The sequence below is a fragment of the Lagenorhynchus albirostris genome, chromosome 7, assembly GCF_949774975.1.
Source record: "Lagenorhynchus albirostris chromosome 7, mLagAlb1.1, whole genome shotgun sequence".
NCBI lineage: Eukaryota > Metazoa > Chordata > Mammalia > Artiodactyla > Delphinidae > Lagenorhynchus > Lagenorhynchus albirostris.
The window spans coordinates 8,741,622-8,757,868 of NC_083101.1; the positions used below are offsets into that span (position 1 = coordinate 8,741,622).

The following is a 16,247-nucleotide window of genomic DNA, read 5'->3' on the forward strand; positions in this document are numbered from 1 at the left end:
CTTCCAGCTTTGGGGCAGCGGAGCCATGAATCTTTGCTGAAAACAATTTCCAGCAAGCCCCAAGAGACCCTGAGCTGTCCATGTCTCTCCAGATAGTAACCTTGTGAGCACCCACCTCAGGAGCTACCTCAAGGATGAAAACAAACTAGTCCACTCCAGCCTGAGGGGACACACAGGATCACATTAACAGCAATTCAAAAATGTTTTATAGACCCCACCAGCATACCTGCAGCACCTCAAGCTCATTCCCAAGTTTCCCCCAGTTATTTCTGGTAGTGTCTGGGGTGGGGTCTCCTCACTCCAGCTCCTTGCTGGTACCTGTTTCCCCACACTCCTAGAGGATGGTGCCCAGCACTACCCAACTGTCAGTGCTGGCTGTGGACAGGGCAGTCCCGACTGTGGGTCACTACCTTGTTCCCAGAACTCTACTTCTAGGGCTCCCAAGTGGCAAACCTCCAAGGTGCTTATCAGTGCAGCACGATGCTCACCATATCAGAGGCGCGCTGGGTTTCTGTCAGCTCTTCCTCCAAAACCTAGCCTGAGTCCAACCACTGGTCACTATCTCCTTGACACTGTCCTGGTGCCAGTCCCCTGGCTTCTCACCTGGACAGCCCCTCAAGTCTCCTAACGGTGTTCTCAGCTCCATGCTTATTCCGCCTGGACCACTCTCCACCCAGTACCAAGAGGGACAGTGAGAAAACGCAAAGCAGTGCATATCACCTTCCTGCCTGCAACCCTCCAGGGGCCTCGACTGCACTCTGAATCCAACCCTAAGGCCTCACCTGGCCTACAGGACCTGCCTGGCCTGCCTCTCTCGTTCTGCCTCCCTCCAGTCTCCTGCTTGGCCCCTCTGCTGGGCCACACTGATCTTTCAGGGCCAAGCTCATTCCCACCCCATTGCTTTTGCACGTGCTGTTCCTTTGCATGGCTGCCTCCTTCCAGTCTTTGGGCCTTGATTCACGTGACCCTCCCTCCTAGAAGCCTTCCCTGAGCACCCCGTTTAAAATAGCCTCCCTCCCACCCCCGCCCACCCCCCATCTTTCCTATTCCATTAACTGGTTTCATCAGTCTGGAAATTATCGCATCTCTTCATTGTCTGCCTCCTTAAAGAGACATACACTCCAAAAGGCCAGGGGCTGTGTCTGTCTTGTCCACGGCTGCGTCCCCAGCTCCTGGCACCGTAAACATGTGTGAAGTAACTGAGTGGATGTCTGCCTCAGAAGAGGGGGCCTTTGCTCTGCCCCACGGCGCTCGCTGAGACTTGTGGCCCTGAGTCTCACGGCTCAGCACTGCGTGAGCCCTGGTCTCACCACGAGTGCAGTGAAATCAGCTCCTCCGGCCTCTGCTGAGAGCCCTCGCTGTCCAGAGCTCAAGCTCAAGCTGCTCTCCGGGAGACAGGCCGGATTCAGGCTCCATCCTGGTGGCACCGGAGGTCCACGTGCCTGGGTCTGCGTCTTGGCTCCATCGCTTCAGCTGTAGGCCCTTGGGCAAGCTACTTCATCTCTCTAAACCTTATTTTCCTCAGCTCTAAAAGGAGGAAAGTGGTGCTTCTTACCACCTGGAGTTGTGAATATAAAGAAGATAATTCACATGGACCTTCCGCACAGCGCCTGCGCCCAGTAAACGCGCAACCAGTGTCATCGCCATTGCTAGTTCCCATGAAGCTGTCTCCCACGTGTTCTTCCGGGACCCGAGCGCAGCCATCCTCCCATATCTGCTCAAGCAAAGCAAATCCAGAACCCCCCCACCCCCCGCCCCAGGCGCTGGCTCATCGCTTTGGATGCCAGCTATAGATAACTTGTGAACAGCAGCTCCCTACGGGTTCACTGAGAAAGATGAAATGAGGGATTTAAAGAGAAATGACTAATATCCGTCATCCCCAGAGATGCACACAACATGGGCCTATCCTCAAGGAACTCACAGCGCAGGAGAGGAGAGCAGATCTGCAAGCGAACGCATCCACTGGGAGGGGGTGACGTCAGCGCCGAGTGGCGGTCCCGTGGACTCAGGTGGCCCCCTGCAAACACGCAGCCCGAACACTACGGAGAACCTCACGTCAAGTCAGATTTTATCACCAAATGAACTTGTGCCAAACTTCTAAAAAAAAGGCTTGCTGGGGTGTTTTGTTTGTTTGTTTGTTTTTTACTTTTTCAGCGATCTGGGGTTCTGAATTTGTGGAGGAGGGAGTGTGCTCTCGCAGTCAGGGCCGAGTCATCCACCAGGTGCAGCCAGGCACAGGGCCGGGGGCTCACGATACTATCAGGGGCCCCCAAAATGTTCTAGCTTCCTTTAAAATGAGAGCAAAAAGTGCAATTTTAGGTCAGAAAATGCTTTAATATATAATGTTAGCATATTTGTCCTTACACCAATGCAGTCATGGAAGATGGTTTTTAATATTTTTAGTGGGGGAAGGAGCTCACCAAGTGCCCAGGGTGGGAGGGAGTTGCGGGCCCTCCTTGAAGCGCTGCCCGCACAGAACCCGGGAGGACTGGCTGAGATAAGGCCAGGGAACGGACGGGCACAATGCCCGATACGGAGTAAACAATAAACGATGACGACAGTAACGACCGTGATATTTTCAGTCTCTTTTTTCTCACCTATAAAATGGAGTAACTGCTGCCCTCCCCACCCCCAGGCCTGCCGTGAGACTCAAGGGAGACAACAAACGCCAAAACACTTTGGGGACCAGCCCTGCCTGCAGAGGAGAGGGGCTAAGACCGGGGACACCGACATCATCCACTTGGACCAGGAACGTGAGCGGACGCCCCTCTGCTGCCTCACCCGCACCCGGCGGGACGGCCCCGAAAGGCCCATCACAGGTACTGCCTTCCTTCATGTACCTGCCTGGCAGATGGATTAGTGGAGAAGGGGGGAGGGCAAGGCTGGGGCAGGGGCACCCGGGAGCCAGATCAGTGGAGGAGGGAGTTACTCAGGACTCCCAGAGCCAGCTTGGGGCAGGCCTGGGGCAGCTCGTCAGGGGTTTAGACATAGCCTCGCCACGTCAGAGCGGCTGTCTTTCTCTCCTTGGTCTCCTCCCCGCTCTTCTCCTAGGTAGACTCCCGAATGGTGCCCCTTGCTGCCCTCACCCCTGAGACCCTGAGTCAGAAACCCTGGATGAGCTTTCGAAGGCTAGTATTGCCCTGCAGTCATTCAACAGTCATTCACTAGCGTGTGCTTCTATGCACTAGGTCTCAAGCAAGATGCTCAGGCCAGAGCCCACAATGAGGCAGCCCCAGGCCCAGCCCTCGGAGCTCTATGATGACACCAGCCCATCTCCCCGCCAGCGCCAGCACCTCTGCTTCGTGATCCCACCCTGGCCTCGTGCCTGGGGAGCTCACTCCATCGATCTCTTGCCAGAAGCCCTCATTTATCCACTCAGCCGCCTCGCTGGGCCCCAGGACAGATAAGCGAGGTCGGTAACAGCTTGGCTACCCCTCGGGACGAGAATTTCAGCAGGTATCTGTCTGCAAGCAAATTTCGGTCCTTTCCCACTGACCGTAAAACTGCCTCCAGTCCCTCATCTCCTGTTTAGGACAAAGGTCCCGTCTGATACAGACAACAGTGTTCCAGAAGCAACCGTTTTTAAACATTTTATGCTGGATGGGGATGATTTTAAACAGCTTTGGAAATTTGGGTTGATATGCTTCACTAAATTTGGGAATGTGTTGGCGGGGGAGGTTGGGGGCCATTATTCCTTTAAATATTTCTTCTGCACAATTCTCTCTCCCTTCCCCTTCTGGAACTCCACTTACACAGTTGGCATTGTCCCACAGGTCACTGAAGCACCATTTATTTATCTTTATCTTTAAAAAAAAAAAATCTCTGTGCTTGTTTGGATCATTTCTATTACCTGGCTTCAAGTTTGCTGATCCTTTATTCTATAGGATTTAATCTGCTGTTAATTTTATCCAAATTATGTTCCATGTCAGGTGCTGTACCCTTTTGGCTTTAGAATTGCCACTTAGTTTATTTTTATGTGGCCCATTTCTCTTCTGAGATTCCCTATCCATGCGTTCATTCTGTACTTCATTTCGTGAAAACCCTGTACATATTCATAACATGTACACGTTTTCAAGTCCTTCTTTACTGATTCCGACATCTGGGTCATCGGTGGGTCTAATTTTATTATTTCTCTTGATCGTGGGTCACGTTTTCTTGCTTCTTCACACGCCTATAATTTTTAAGTTGTGTGCTGGACATTTTGGATGCTACGTTGAAAAGACTCAGTATTTTATTGTCTTCCTCTCAAGAATGTTGTGTTTCGTTCTGGCAGGCAGTTAAATTACCGGCATATTCCCTTGACCTTGTGGAGGCTTGGTTTTTAGGTTTTGTTCAGGTAGGTTTATTTTGGTTTTGCCCTTAATCCTAGAGTATAACCGTTAATCCTGGGTTCACTTGTAAGGCATGGCCTTTCTGGGATTAAATTGGGAGCCTTAAGTGCTGGCTAAGCCCCATTAACTTGGCAGGACTTGAACTCCAAACTCCATCTTTCAGGCAGCTGCTGAACTTTCTGCCTCTCAGCTGCTGCTTTCTTTTGGGCTCCCAGGACTCTCTCTCTCTCCATGTATACAATTTAGGGGTTAACTAAGGAATCAAGGGGAATTTGTGTAGTAGTTTTGGAGCTCCTCATTCTGTGGCTTTCTCCTTTGTAGCATTTCCCCCTTCAATTTCCATCCTCAAGGTCCAATCTCTTTCTCTTCTTCCCAGCCAGTAATGCTGCTGCATTCTGTTTTGTCATTCTGTGTATCACCATGAGTAGGGAAACACCCTAGTGTGCTTCCTGTCTTTCAAGGAACATGTCTCCTCCAGCTTCTATTGCTTTGGATTGCTTTCAAGTGCTTTCAAGCAGCTGTCTTTTGTATATTATCCAGCTTTTATCATTGTTACTGACCAGTGGGTTAGTTCAATACAACCTACTCCTCCTTTTCAGGAACTGGACCTCCGCACATCCCAACGGAATTCTCCTTCTCACCCCAAACCTCCTGCTTTTTACTGATGCCCTACCATAAACCTAGCCCGCTGGTTGGTGGTCCTTAATTCAGTTGTCTGCCCTCCCTGTTCTTGGTCATAGTCTGTTGGGAAATATCAGCCCCGATAATTCGCAGTTTGGTTCAGCTCAGTGTACCCACCAGGGCACTAGAAGATGAAAGAAACGTGTGACCTCACAAGCCTTGCTAGAGCACCTTATGTAGCTACCTGCGATGGGCCGGGTGTCAAGCTCACTATTTTTTTTTTTTTTTGCGGTGTGCGGGCCTCTCACTGTTGTGGCCTCTCCCGCTGCAGAGCACAGGCTCCGGACGCGCAGGCTCAGCGGCCATGGCTCACGGGCCCAGCCGCTCCGCGGCACGTGGGATCCTCCCAGACCGGGGCACGAACCCGCGTCCCCTGCATCGGCAGGCGGACTCTCAACCACTGCGCCACCAGGGAAGCCCAAGCTCAATATTTTATAGGTATCGTTTTTTGCTTCTCCCCCCAAAACCCTATGAGGGAAGTATTACTATTTTGTTCTACTAACAAGAAGAGTGAGGCTTGGCAAAGTGGGCTTCCTTGCACCAGGCCACACTGCTAGGCAGTAATGGGACTGTGATGAAGACTTACATCAAAGATAGCAGGAACACTGTGCTGTGTTGTCCTGAAAACAAATTACATTTCTTCGATTCTAACGTTTTAACACTTTTTTCTTGTTTTAGGATCTCTGAAATCCAGAGGCATCTTAAAGTTAGTAGCGTGTCAGGGTTTAATTGGCAGTACTTTGTCTCTTTTACTAGAACATGACTCATTTAATGGTTGACGACTTCTCAGATTCGAGGAAGTGTGGCAGTTTTTAGTGATCAAGGCTGCAGTGAGGCTGAGCCATGGGTGAGGGACAAAAAGGCAAGGCCCCTCCTCTCCTGGTCAGCTGGTCTTGGAAAGGCCTACGGGAGTGTCTGAGCATCAGGAAGGCTGTGGAACTGCCAGAAGCGTCCATCCCTCCAGATTTAATGAAGCAGCTGCCTCTGAGCTGAGAGTGAGCCAGCTGGTCCCCTCCTCTCCTGGAGGCCTTGTGGTCGGGTCCTGTGACTTGCTGCCTCATGTCTGGCAGGGGAGCCACATGTTTCCTGGTGAGAAGTTAGGAGACTTCTTTTATGGGAAGTATCTAAGGCAGTGCTAATAGTCATCCTATACTACCCAGTGTCACAGAGGATGTCCCAGCACACGGAAAGCCCTACGAGGACGCTGTGTCTGTGAAGTGCTTGCCAGGCAAGTCTATCCAAGTGTCAGCACAGGGTGCATGCTCAGTTACAAAGCGGTTTGGAGAGCCTGTTGTCAGCTTGTCCATCTCATTCCCGACTTCCCAACCCACCTGCCAGGGGACAGAGTCCGGGCAGTGCCTCTTCTCAAGCCTGGATATCACCTGCCAAACACATTCACTGCTCAGGCAACAGATACTTATTAAACCCCATCTGAGCACCACCTATGGGCTCCAGGCCAATTTGCCCGAAGCCAATTTGCTGAGACTTCAGTTGAGTGGTTTTCATTTTGTCTTCGTAACAGTATCTTAAGGAATGTTCATTTGGTTTGTCGCCTCTCTCTCACCCTGCAGCTCACGTGGGGGCTTGTCCCCGAGAGGGGAGACTGAAGAACAGAGACAGGAGAGATTTAATTTTCGTTTCCTGGTGTTCTTCGTCGGTTCGTAAAAAACACTTCACAGGAAATTTCCAAAGCTGTTTAAAATCATCCCCATCCAGCATAAAATGTTTAAAAACGGTTGCTTCTGGAACACTGTTGTCTGTATCAGACGGGACCTTTGTCCTAAACAGGAGATGAGGGACTGGAGGCAGTTTTACGGTCAGTGGGAAAGGACCGCAATTTGCTTGCAGATAGATACCTGCTGAAATTCTCATCCCGAGGGGTAGCCAAGCTGTTACCGACCTCGCTTATCTGTCCTGGGGCCCAGCGAGGCGGCTGAGCGGATAAATGAGGGCTTCTGGCGTCAGATCAATATCTGATCTAAGAAGCTCAGTGAATCCCATACAGAATAAATATGAAGAAAATCAAACCTAGTCACATCATCGTCAAATTACTGAAAATCAAAGATAGACAGAAATCTTAAAAGAAGTCAGAGGGGAAGAGACCCACCACGTACACAGGAACAACTGCAAGGAAGAGAGCTGACTGCTCATTAGAAATAGTGTAAGCCAGGAGACAATGGAAAGGCGTTTCAAAAGTGCCGAAAGGAAAAAATCAGCTTGGGAAATGTGAAGCCTGAAATGCTGGTAAGACTCTGAGGTTGCGAGATACAGCAAAAACCCCCTCCCAAGCACCCCTGTCTACGTAACACACATTATTCGTGCACTTCCCCCCGCCTCAGCCCCCACCCCTCATACACAGTTATCTCAGTAGAACATCCCAACATTCCCAACAGGAAAAAGAAAAACAAAAGAACTGTTAACTGTCAGGAAGGTGATAAATAGGAAAACACATGAAATTTATACAAACTGTGGGACATAATGAAGATTCTTTGTATTCTGCCACCATGTAAACATCACACATCTTTTTCATTCTGGTAAAAACTATAAAAAGAAAAAGAAAGATTCCCTTTTCCTCAAATGCTTTAGTCACATGACACCGGTCCAACAGGCAGGTGGAAACGCAGGGATGGTGCTCACTGAGGTCAGGAGGATTCCAAGATCTGGGAGCCATCAAGGTGGAGGCTTGACGAGGGTGTTCTGGGTACGAGTGGGGAGGAGCCTGGGGGCAGGGAGAAGCGGCAGCAACTTCCTGAGCAATGGCGAATGCCAGGCATTGTGCTAAGCGCGTTAGGTATGTTATCTTAATCCTCACACTAACCCCTAGGAGTCAGTATTATCATTGCCTTTTTTAACAGGAGGAAACAAAGTTTGAGAGAGAATTGGAAAGTTGCCCAGGTTAGTGACAGAGCTGGGATTTGAGCACAGGTTCGTCAGCCTCTGAGCCACAGCTCTTTACCCTCCCCTGCCAGCCATCCGTTTATTCACTCTGCTGTGCTGGGCTGGACAAAAGGAGAGCTCCACACGGCCCACGCCACACATGCCCCCATGCTCAGGGGACTCCCAGGCAACTAAAACGACCAGAGCCAACGTTACTGAGCACTTACCATGTGTGTTACACTTAACGTGTCACATCTTATTTAATTTTCACAACAGCCCTGTGGGGTAAATCCTTACACCATCTTCATTTTCCACAGGAGGAAAGTGAGGCTCAGGGCTACTGGCGGTAGAACCAGAATTTGACTGCCCAGCTCAGGCTCCCCAGGGGTGTGCTTGATTGCCCAAGGCCACCAACAGGGCAGGGGGTGAGGAAAGATGGGCAGGGCACGGCCACCCTGCTGCTCCTTTCCCACTTGGTGGGATCCCAGGAACTTGGAATTGTGAAAGTAAATCTGTTTAGCAACCAAGGGACTTGGGCTGCACCTATTCCCAGAGCGGGGGGGATGTCCTGGGAATGCTTCCTGCCCCAGGGGGTCCCATCGCTTCCAACCACCTCTCTCACCAAGACAGCTGCAACCAACTCCCAGCAGCTCTGATGCCTCGGCCGCCGCACCTGTCAATCCAGTCAACACCAGCGTGGCCCTCTTAGAAACAAAAGCAAGGCGGAAGGAACCCTGTCCTGCTCAGAACCTTGCAGTGCTTCCTGACTGCCCTCGGGATGAAGTCCCCCCTCTGACAAGGCCTCATCCTCTGCCACGCTCCCCTTCTCTCCTCCACACCGCACTCCTCTCAGCTCCTGGAAGAACTCACAGTTGCCCTTGCCTCAGGGTCCGCTCCTGTTACTACTGCAGCGTAACAAATTACCACCAAAACTTTGCGGCCTCAAATAACCATTTCCTTATCCTCATGGGTTCTGTGGGTCAGGAATTCGGGCACGGAACACTAGGATGGCTTATCTCTGCTGCCTGATGGCTGGGGCCTCAGCAGGAAGACGCTATAGCTAGGGATGACTCAATGGCGAGGGGCCTCTTTCCTCCCACGTCTGGGGGTTGATGCCAGCTGCCAGCTGCGACCCATGGTACATGCAGTCTTTACACGTCAGCTTCCGGGTAGCTGGACTTCTTGGGGTCCAGCGTGGCTCATGGCGCCAACACAGAGTGTTGCCAGTGAACAAGGCAGAAGCTGCACTGGCTTCTTTCACCCAGTCTTGGCAGTCGGGGAGTGTCACTCCCACTGCATTCTACTGGTTACAAGCAAGTCAGAAACCACCCCTTCAAGGGGAGGGGGCAGAGATCCTACCTCTCATTGGGAGGAGTGTCAAGGTCTCGCTGTGGCAGGGAGATATTGTTGGGGCCACTTCATGTGCTATTCTCTCCGCCCAGGCCACCCTCCCTCTAACCTCACCACCTGCTAACTCTGACCCATCCTCCAGGTTTCAGCTGAAGCACCACTTTGTCAGGGGCCTGCCCTGACTGCTTCATCAGACATCCTGCTTAGATACTCCCTGTGCCCGGCACTTCTCAGGTGCCCAAGTCTGTCTGTCTGTCTCCCCTCCGGCCTGCGAGCTCTGTGAGGACAGGGACTTTGCCTTCCTGGTGCTGGCTCAGAGCAGGTTCCCAAAAAATACATCCTGGAAAAGAGAGTCAGAGAGAGAGAGAGAAAGAAGGAGGGAGGGAGGGAAAGAAGGGAATATGCCTGCATCCAGGCTGTCTAGGGCGCAGCTCAGAAGAAGTTGGGCCCCTCTCATATGCTCCGGCTGATCTTGAGCCCCCAGCCTGCCATGGCCCCACCAGGATCCTCCAGGCCCTCTGGAAAATCCACAGGGCGGGCAACACCTTCACCCCCGGAGTCGACGTGGGGAAGGTTTCTGTGCCATCCTGCTGTCTGGCTAACGTGGTGGCCTGTAAGATACTGGAGTCTTCTGGCAAAGAACACCTTTGCCAGAGGACAAGGTCTGAGCAGGATGGGAGAAGCTGAGGCAAGAAGGAAAGGTGCTCTCCTTCTGCAAAGACAGGGGTGGCTATCCTGGGGAGGGGAGGAGCACGGTGGACCCAGGAACATGATACACTGTGCCTAGCAGCGCAGAGAACCCCACTGAAGTTTCTCTCCCAATTTGTACCCAAACATCATCATCACCACCACCATCATCACTAAAAATGTTTTAAAAGGGAAAGGAGAGTTACCACCAACACTGCACAAGGCTGTTGTCCAGGCAGAGGACAAACCTGCCCTGGCTGCTCCTTCCCAGGACTCGCCTCCGCCCACTGAGCAGGCCCGTCCCCCCGGCCTGTGCCAATGAGCCTGTAGGGCCGCGTGCTGCGTGGGGTCCAGTGCTGTCTCTTCTCTTGCTCTGACTCCACAAACATTCATGAGCTCCGTCTCGGGGGCAGGCTCTGTGCTGAGGGTGCCGATGGACTCCCATCATGTGTTCCTCAAAGAGCCGGACGGGAGGTCCCAGCGGAAGTTCTGGGAGCGCGAGCCCTGACCTGCTGGACGCCAGAGTCCTGAGTTCAGTCCACTAAGGCCTCCTCGCCCTACGCCGAGGCCTTTCCTGCATGACCTCATAGAATCCTCGCCGCAGCCCTTGGCGGTAGATTACTTGTTTTAGCTCATCTACTGATGCATGAGAGGGGTGCCCGGAGAGATGCAGTGACTCAATCAAGGCCCCTCAGGTGGGAAGTGGTGGAGCATTTCCTCAGCGCTGCCCCCACCCCAGCCGGTGGTAATTCCACTGTCCCAAGCCACTGCTTCTCCCTAACTTCACAGCCCAGATCCCACTGGCTGCTGTGCAGACAGCCTGGGGCTCCCTTCCCCAGGGTTTAGAGGTAAGAGTGAAGCCTCCAAGAAGGGCGGCTGATGGGGAGAGGCCGTCTGTGCGGGGCTGCCCTGCCTGCCCAACTGGGGCTCGGCGGGGCAGGCCTGGAAGAGGCAGCAATCCAGGGGAGGACCCGGCTCCCTGCAGCCCACACGCCAACCCGCTGCCTGCACAGCTGGGGCGGATCTAAACCCATTACCTGAGTCAGAGGGGAAGCTCTCTGCCTCGGCAGAGCGCACCCGGGGCTGCCCGGGCTTTTGGGAGCCGTTGGACCAGGGAGCAGAGCTGGCCCGGCTGCTCGTGCCAAGGAAGGAGGGGGCCCGACGAGGCCGCCAAAGCAGGCTGGGGCGGGAGGGGCCAGGCCAGCTGGGGCCGGAGCTAGTGTGACATCACCGGGCGGCCCGCCTCTGTCTGGGGCTGAGGGGAGGCCCTGAGCCTTTCTGGGGCCTGGGGGATCCTCTTGCACTGGTGGGTGGAGAGAAGTGCCTGCAGCCAACCAGGGTCAGGCTGTGCTCACAGTTTCCTCCGGCAGCATGTAAAGGCTCCACAAAGGAGTTGGGAGTTCAAATGAGGCTGCCGCAGACGGCCTGAGGATGGACCCCACGCCCTGAGCAGTGCCGCCTGAGCTCCGGACCTGCAGAGCATGGCACTGGGGCAGCTGCCGGCCCCGGCGAGAGAAGGCAGGTCGTGAGCCACCCGGCGGGACCCCGGGCCAGCCCCCGCCCCATCCCTGGCCGGAGCCCCCGCTGTGGAGGCAGAGCGGAGCGAGCAGAGGCCAGTGAGGCAGGGCTGCTCTGCAGCCGGTCCAGCCTGCGACTCAGGGAGGCCATGGCCAGGCTGCCCCGCTGACGGCCGAGGTGAAGCATGTGAGAGCTGCCCCGGGAGCCAGGCAGGAGGGAAGAGGTAAGAGCCCGACTCTGTGGCACCGAGGTACGGGGGCGAGAGGCAGCAGCTGGCTCCGGGTCTCTGGGCTCAAGAACCCTGACCCCTCCAGCCGGGGAACACGATGCTCGCAGCTAGGCCCTCCTGCTTTCGCTTGGAGCCAAACAAGGCATCTGCTGGGACAGGACCTGTGGACACCTGGGTAGAGGGTGGAGTTCTGGGGGCGTGAGGTCATGGCTGGGGTTTCGAGGGCTCCATCAGTAAGCCCCACTCTCCCTCAGACAAAGAGCCTTTGGGGTGAAGGCAGGCGGCTCCTGGGCAGGGCTCCGCAGCTGGGGTGTGTGCGCGAGCATGAGCTTGTGTGGACGGGTGCCCTTGAGGGGCCAGCGGGCCGATGGAGTCACGGACGTAGGGCTAGCCCGAGGACTCCGGAAGTTGTCTTTCAGTTTCGGGTTCCTATGCACCCTGGCTGGAGACTCTGCTGAGGCAAAAGCAAACGCTGTCCTGAGAGAGCCGGGAGCCCTCGTTCAGAAAGTTCCCTGGCACTGAGCAGCCTGTACTCATGCCCTCAGCCGGGGAGGAGAGGAGCAGAGGGGTCCAGAGCCGGGAGGGACACATCAGCCAGAGGTTCCTGCCGCTGTGACTCGGGGCACAGCGCTGCCCTGGTTTCCCGGCGGGTCCGAGGACGTCTGGTCCCTCCTCGCACAGGACGGGACGGGATGGGACGGGACGGAGCCCCAGGTCTCCAGCAGGCTGTACGTGGCCTGGCCAGGACACAGGGGAGGATGAGGCTTCCCCGGCACCCGGCAGGGGGACGGTACAGGCTCTGCATTCTGAGTCCCTTGAAAGCACTCGTTAGATAACATTTCCAAACAGAAATTCTTCACTGATCCCTCCCTTCTCCTCCTGTGATATGTGTGTCACGGGTCAGCTATTGCCTCTGCTGTGGGATTACGAGAGCTCCCAGAGGGCAGTTCGGTTACTTAGAAAAGGATCCCCTTTCACCGGGGCTCTGAGGAAAGTTGAGAATGCCACTTCCGAAGCTGGCCAAATGCTCCCCACATGTATTTTTCCAAATTGAGACAGAGTGAGGTAGTACGCACAAGCTAGGCTCAAATCCTAGCTCTTCTACTTATGAGCTAAGTGACCCTTGCAGATCATTTAGCCTCTCTAAGCCTCAGTTTCCTTACCTGTAAAATGGGATAACAGTAATGCCCATCTCTTGGTAACAACTAACACTTACATTGCACTTACCAAGAGGGAGAGTCCTCACAACCACCCTATAACACAGGTACTGTTAGTCATCACCATTTCACATGTGAGGAAACTGAGGCACAGAGGTTAAGTGTTGTGCCCAAGGCCACATGGTTGGTAAATGCCAGCACCAGCACTTGAACCCAGCACTCTGAACCACGCTCCATTGCTTTCTAGGAGGAGCGTGTGGGATCATGACCGGGAAGGCCTTAGCACGGTACCTGGTGTGTGGCAAAGCCTCAGAAAACATTAGTCACTGAGTATTATGAGCCATAACAACCAGAATTGCAGAGAGAGAAGAGCAGAGACCCAGATTCTCTAACCTGGATACATTCTGCTGAGGTTGTCAGGAAATCCCACCAGGCTGAGCCAGTGCTATGACCACTACTGCCACCCACGCTGGGGATCCTCCCAGGAGCCCGAGGAGGGGGGCTTTATGTCTGGGGCAACTGCAGCACATCCAGATCCTAGAAGTCCACGCGAAGGAGGAGTGCAGATGCACCGACAAAAGGACCTCGGGTGCATCTGATACCAGCCTTACAGTAAAAACATCCTACCCCTCACACAGCACTACTCCCCTGCCTGCTGGTCCGCTCACCAGAACCAGCAGGGAGGAAAGCAAGCTACCACCGTGCTGCAGGAGGTCCACAAAGCGGGAGGACCAATGCCAGGCCTGTCCTGGGGTTGCAGAGGGTGAGGCTGGGACCCCTCCCCCAAACCCCACCCCCATCACCCAAGTCTGGCCACAAGATAAATGGCCAAGTCTGGTGGATTTCATACCAGCCAACACTGATGCATCTTAGCCCCAGACAGTAGCTTCTCTCCTGTGGCCCCAGAGGTCCCTGAACTCTTGGAAGCATTTGGAAAGGCTGACATTAAATATATGCTTCTCTAGCACAAGGCCTCTGGGGCTGCGGAAGCTGCAGGTTTCCTGACTCCACTCGGGAACCACGGTGGCTCACTATGCTCTCTGGGCAGCCCGGGCCAAGTAGAGACTCTGACTGACCTCACAGGCCTGCCTAACACAAATTAGCTTAATTATTATTCAGTAAAGGCAGACAAAAATGTGTGAAGCACATGGCCCAGGAAGGGACTGCACGGTATTCCTGCACTTTCATGGGCAGAGCAACTAAGCCATTTCTCCATCACACAGTGATTTACTAAGTACCACTGTGCTAAGTAAGCCACACGCAGTATCTCATTTCATCCTCGCTACAACCTTAGGAGGCAGGTTCCAGTTTTAGCGTCACATTTTACAGATGAGAAAACAAAGGCTCAGAGAAGTTAAGCAACCTGCCCAAGGTCACCGTTGGTGATTCTGTGGGATGTGAACGCTGGTCAGTATGGCTCCAAAGTCCACGCCTTTCCCTGCCTCACTCCAATGCCCTGTTCAAGGTGTCTCGCAGTCAAGTCTGTTTCGGCTGGTGTCCTAGAGACGCTGCACCATCCCATCTGAAAGCCACGTGCTTACCCGCTCATGTCATAGAAGCCTACCTCTGAGACAGCACAGGCCTCATCGCCACCCCTCTTACAACCAAGGCTCAGCACAGCTACACAGCACGCCTGCGGTAGCACAGTCAATGAGAGGTGGAACTGGATTCCAAGCCAGGCTGTCTTAGCTCAGAACCCTGCGCAGCTGGTGCTCTGTACGGCTGCCGCCCCCGGCAGCTCCATGGAACTCTGCACCAGCTCAGTGGGGCAGAGCCTCGGGCCAGCAGTCATCTATGTGCCTGAGATACCACTGGTGTGTTTCCCACGTTCCTAACTTGGAGACTCCAAGGGCTGCAGAACCTGAGCTCAGGTCTTCAAGGCCTACACCGGCCACACTTGAGCAATTCCAGAGAAGAGATCCGGGAGCCACAACTGACAGCTACAGCAGAACAAACAAAACAGGCAGCAGCCCCGCCCAAGGCAAGTACATTCAGCTTCTGGCCTCTCTCTGAGTCACAGCCCACTTTGTCCAAACTGGTCTCAATTGACAGCAGTCAGATGGGGGAGGCGTTCTGCTTCACGACGCCCACAGCCCAGTGGGAAGAGGGAGAAGGTGAATCTAATAATCACACAAACGCACAACGGTGGGAGACCTGTAAGGAGGAGGCGTGTGGCGCTAAGAGGGAACCGTGAGATGCGTGGCGCTGTCCCCATTTTACAGAAGAGGGAACTGAGGGTCAGCGGGTGCAGCACCTCTGCCAAGGTCTCTCCACTAGCGGGCCAAGAAGCAAGGATCCAAGTCCAGATCTGGGCCCATCCCACCCCAGCCCACTGCCATCCCGGACAAACACACTGCGGGAATCTCAAGAATGAATCAATCCATTGAATAGCATTTCTTTTCTGCGAATTTATATGAAACACCCCAAATAGAAGGGTTATTCAGCCACTAGCAGCTAGGAGTTTGTGGTGATAGATGGGTCACATCAGAACCACATTCTGAGGGTAGTTTCTATGACAAAACCACATTCCGACACAACGACCATAAGCCATATGACTGACTTAATAACAGCCTTGGGAGGGGAGTTAAAATGTTACCGTGTCCTGTTCCACGTACACATCAGTTTTAAGACACATTCTGATCACAGACATGTTAACGTGCTGGGTGGGGGGAGCCAGGCCGCTCACAATCAAGCTATTGTGTTAGGTGGATTCTCTGGTGAAACCAGCCTGTCTTAGGGCCAGCAGCCCCAGAGCCTCAGCCTCCCGCTGCTGCCTAGTCCTCCAGAAAGGCATGCTCAAGACCACCTCAGAAAAGCCCAGAATGAACTCTGTTCTTATCTCTGAGAGATGCCTGAGGACCCACCCAGCTCCAGGAACGACCAAAGTCCTGCCCAAGATGGACCCACCCCAGCCCCCATGAGGGGAAGGTGGGATCTCTCAGTCACTGCTGGACCTCCAATACCCACTAAGGACAGGGAGAGACAGGATCTGAATGAATGAATGAAGGAGGGAAGGAAGGAGGGAGGGAGGGAGCCTTAGACCCAGACACTGTGGCCCCCGGAGGGCAGGCACCTACCTTGCTCCTGCTCTATCTCCAGCCCCCAGCACAGTGGCTGGCACAGAGGAAATGCTCAGGAAATATGTTCAATGAATGAAGTCCTTGAATTCCTATTTAGGAACCCAGGTGCCATCCTGGCTACTGGGTATTCAGAGGGGGAACCGCCCTGACCCCACTTTTAAGAAGCTTGCAGTCTGGGGTAGAGAACCAGACATGCTGTATCTTGGGGGCTGTGATGGAAGCAGCCCCAGCTGCTTCTGGGAGCTGGAGGAGGGAGAAGGGAGGGGGCCCTCCCTGTGAACAGCCAGCTTCACTGAGAAGGTCAACTTAGCAAGGAAGGCAAGCGTGCCTCAGGCAG

The 16,247-nt window shown here is 53.9% G+C and overlaps 2 protein-coding genes across 6 annotated transcripts in view; one reads left to right on the top strand and one right to left on the bottom strand.

Moving 5' to 3' along the window:
• RALGPS1 (Ral GEF with PH domain and SH3 binding motif 1) overlaps positions 1-16,247 on the bottom strand; it is a 322,342-nt gene that overhangs the window by 82,328 nt on the left and 223,767 nt on the right. The window lies entirely within an intron of this gene.
• The window catches only part of ANGPTL2 (angiopoietin like 2), a 33,860-nt gene continuing 28,861 nt past the window's right edge, over positions 11,249-16,247 (top strand). The window contains exon 1 of the mRNA XM_060154319.1: positions 11,249-11,667. The gene's annotated coding sequence lies outside the window, so the exon portion shown is untranslated. The remainder of the gene's footprint in view (positions 11,668-16,247) is intronic.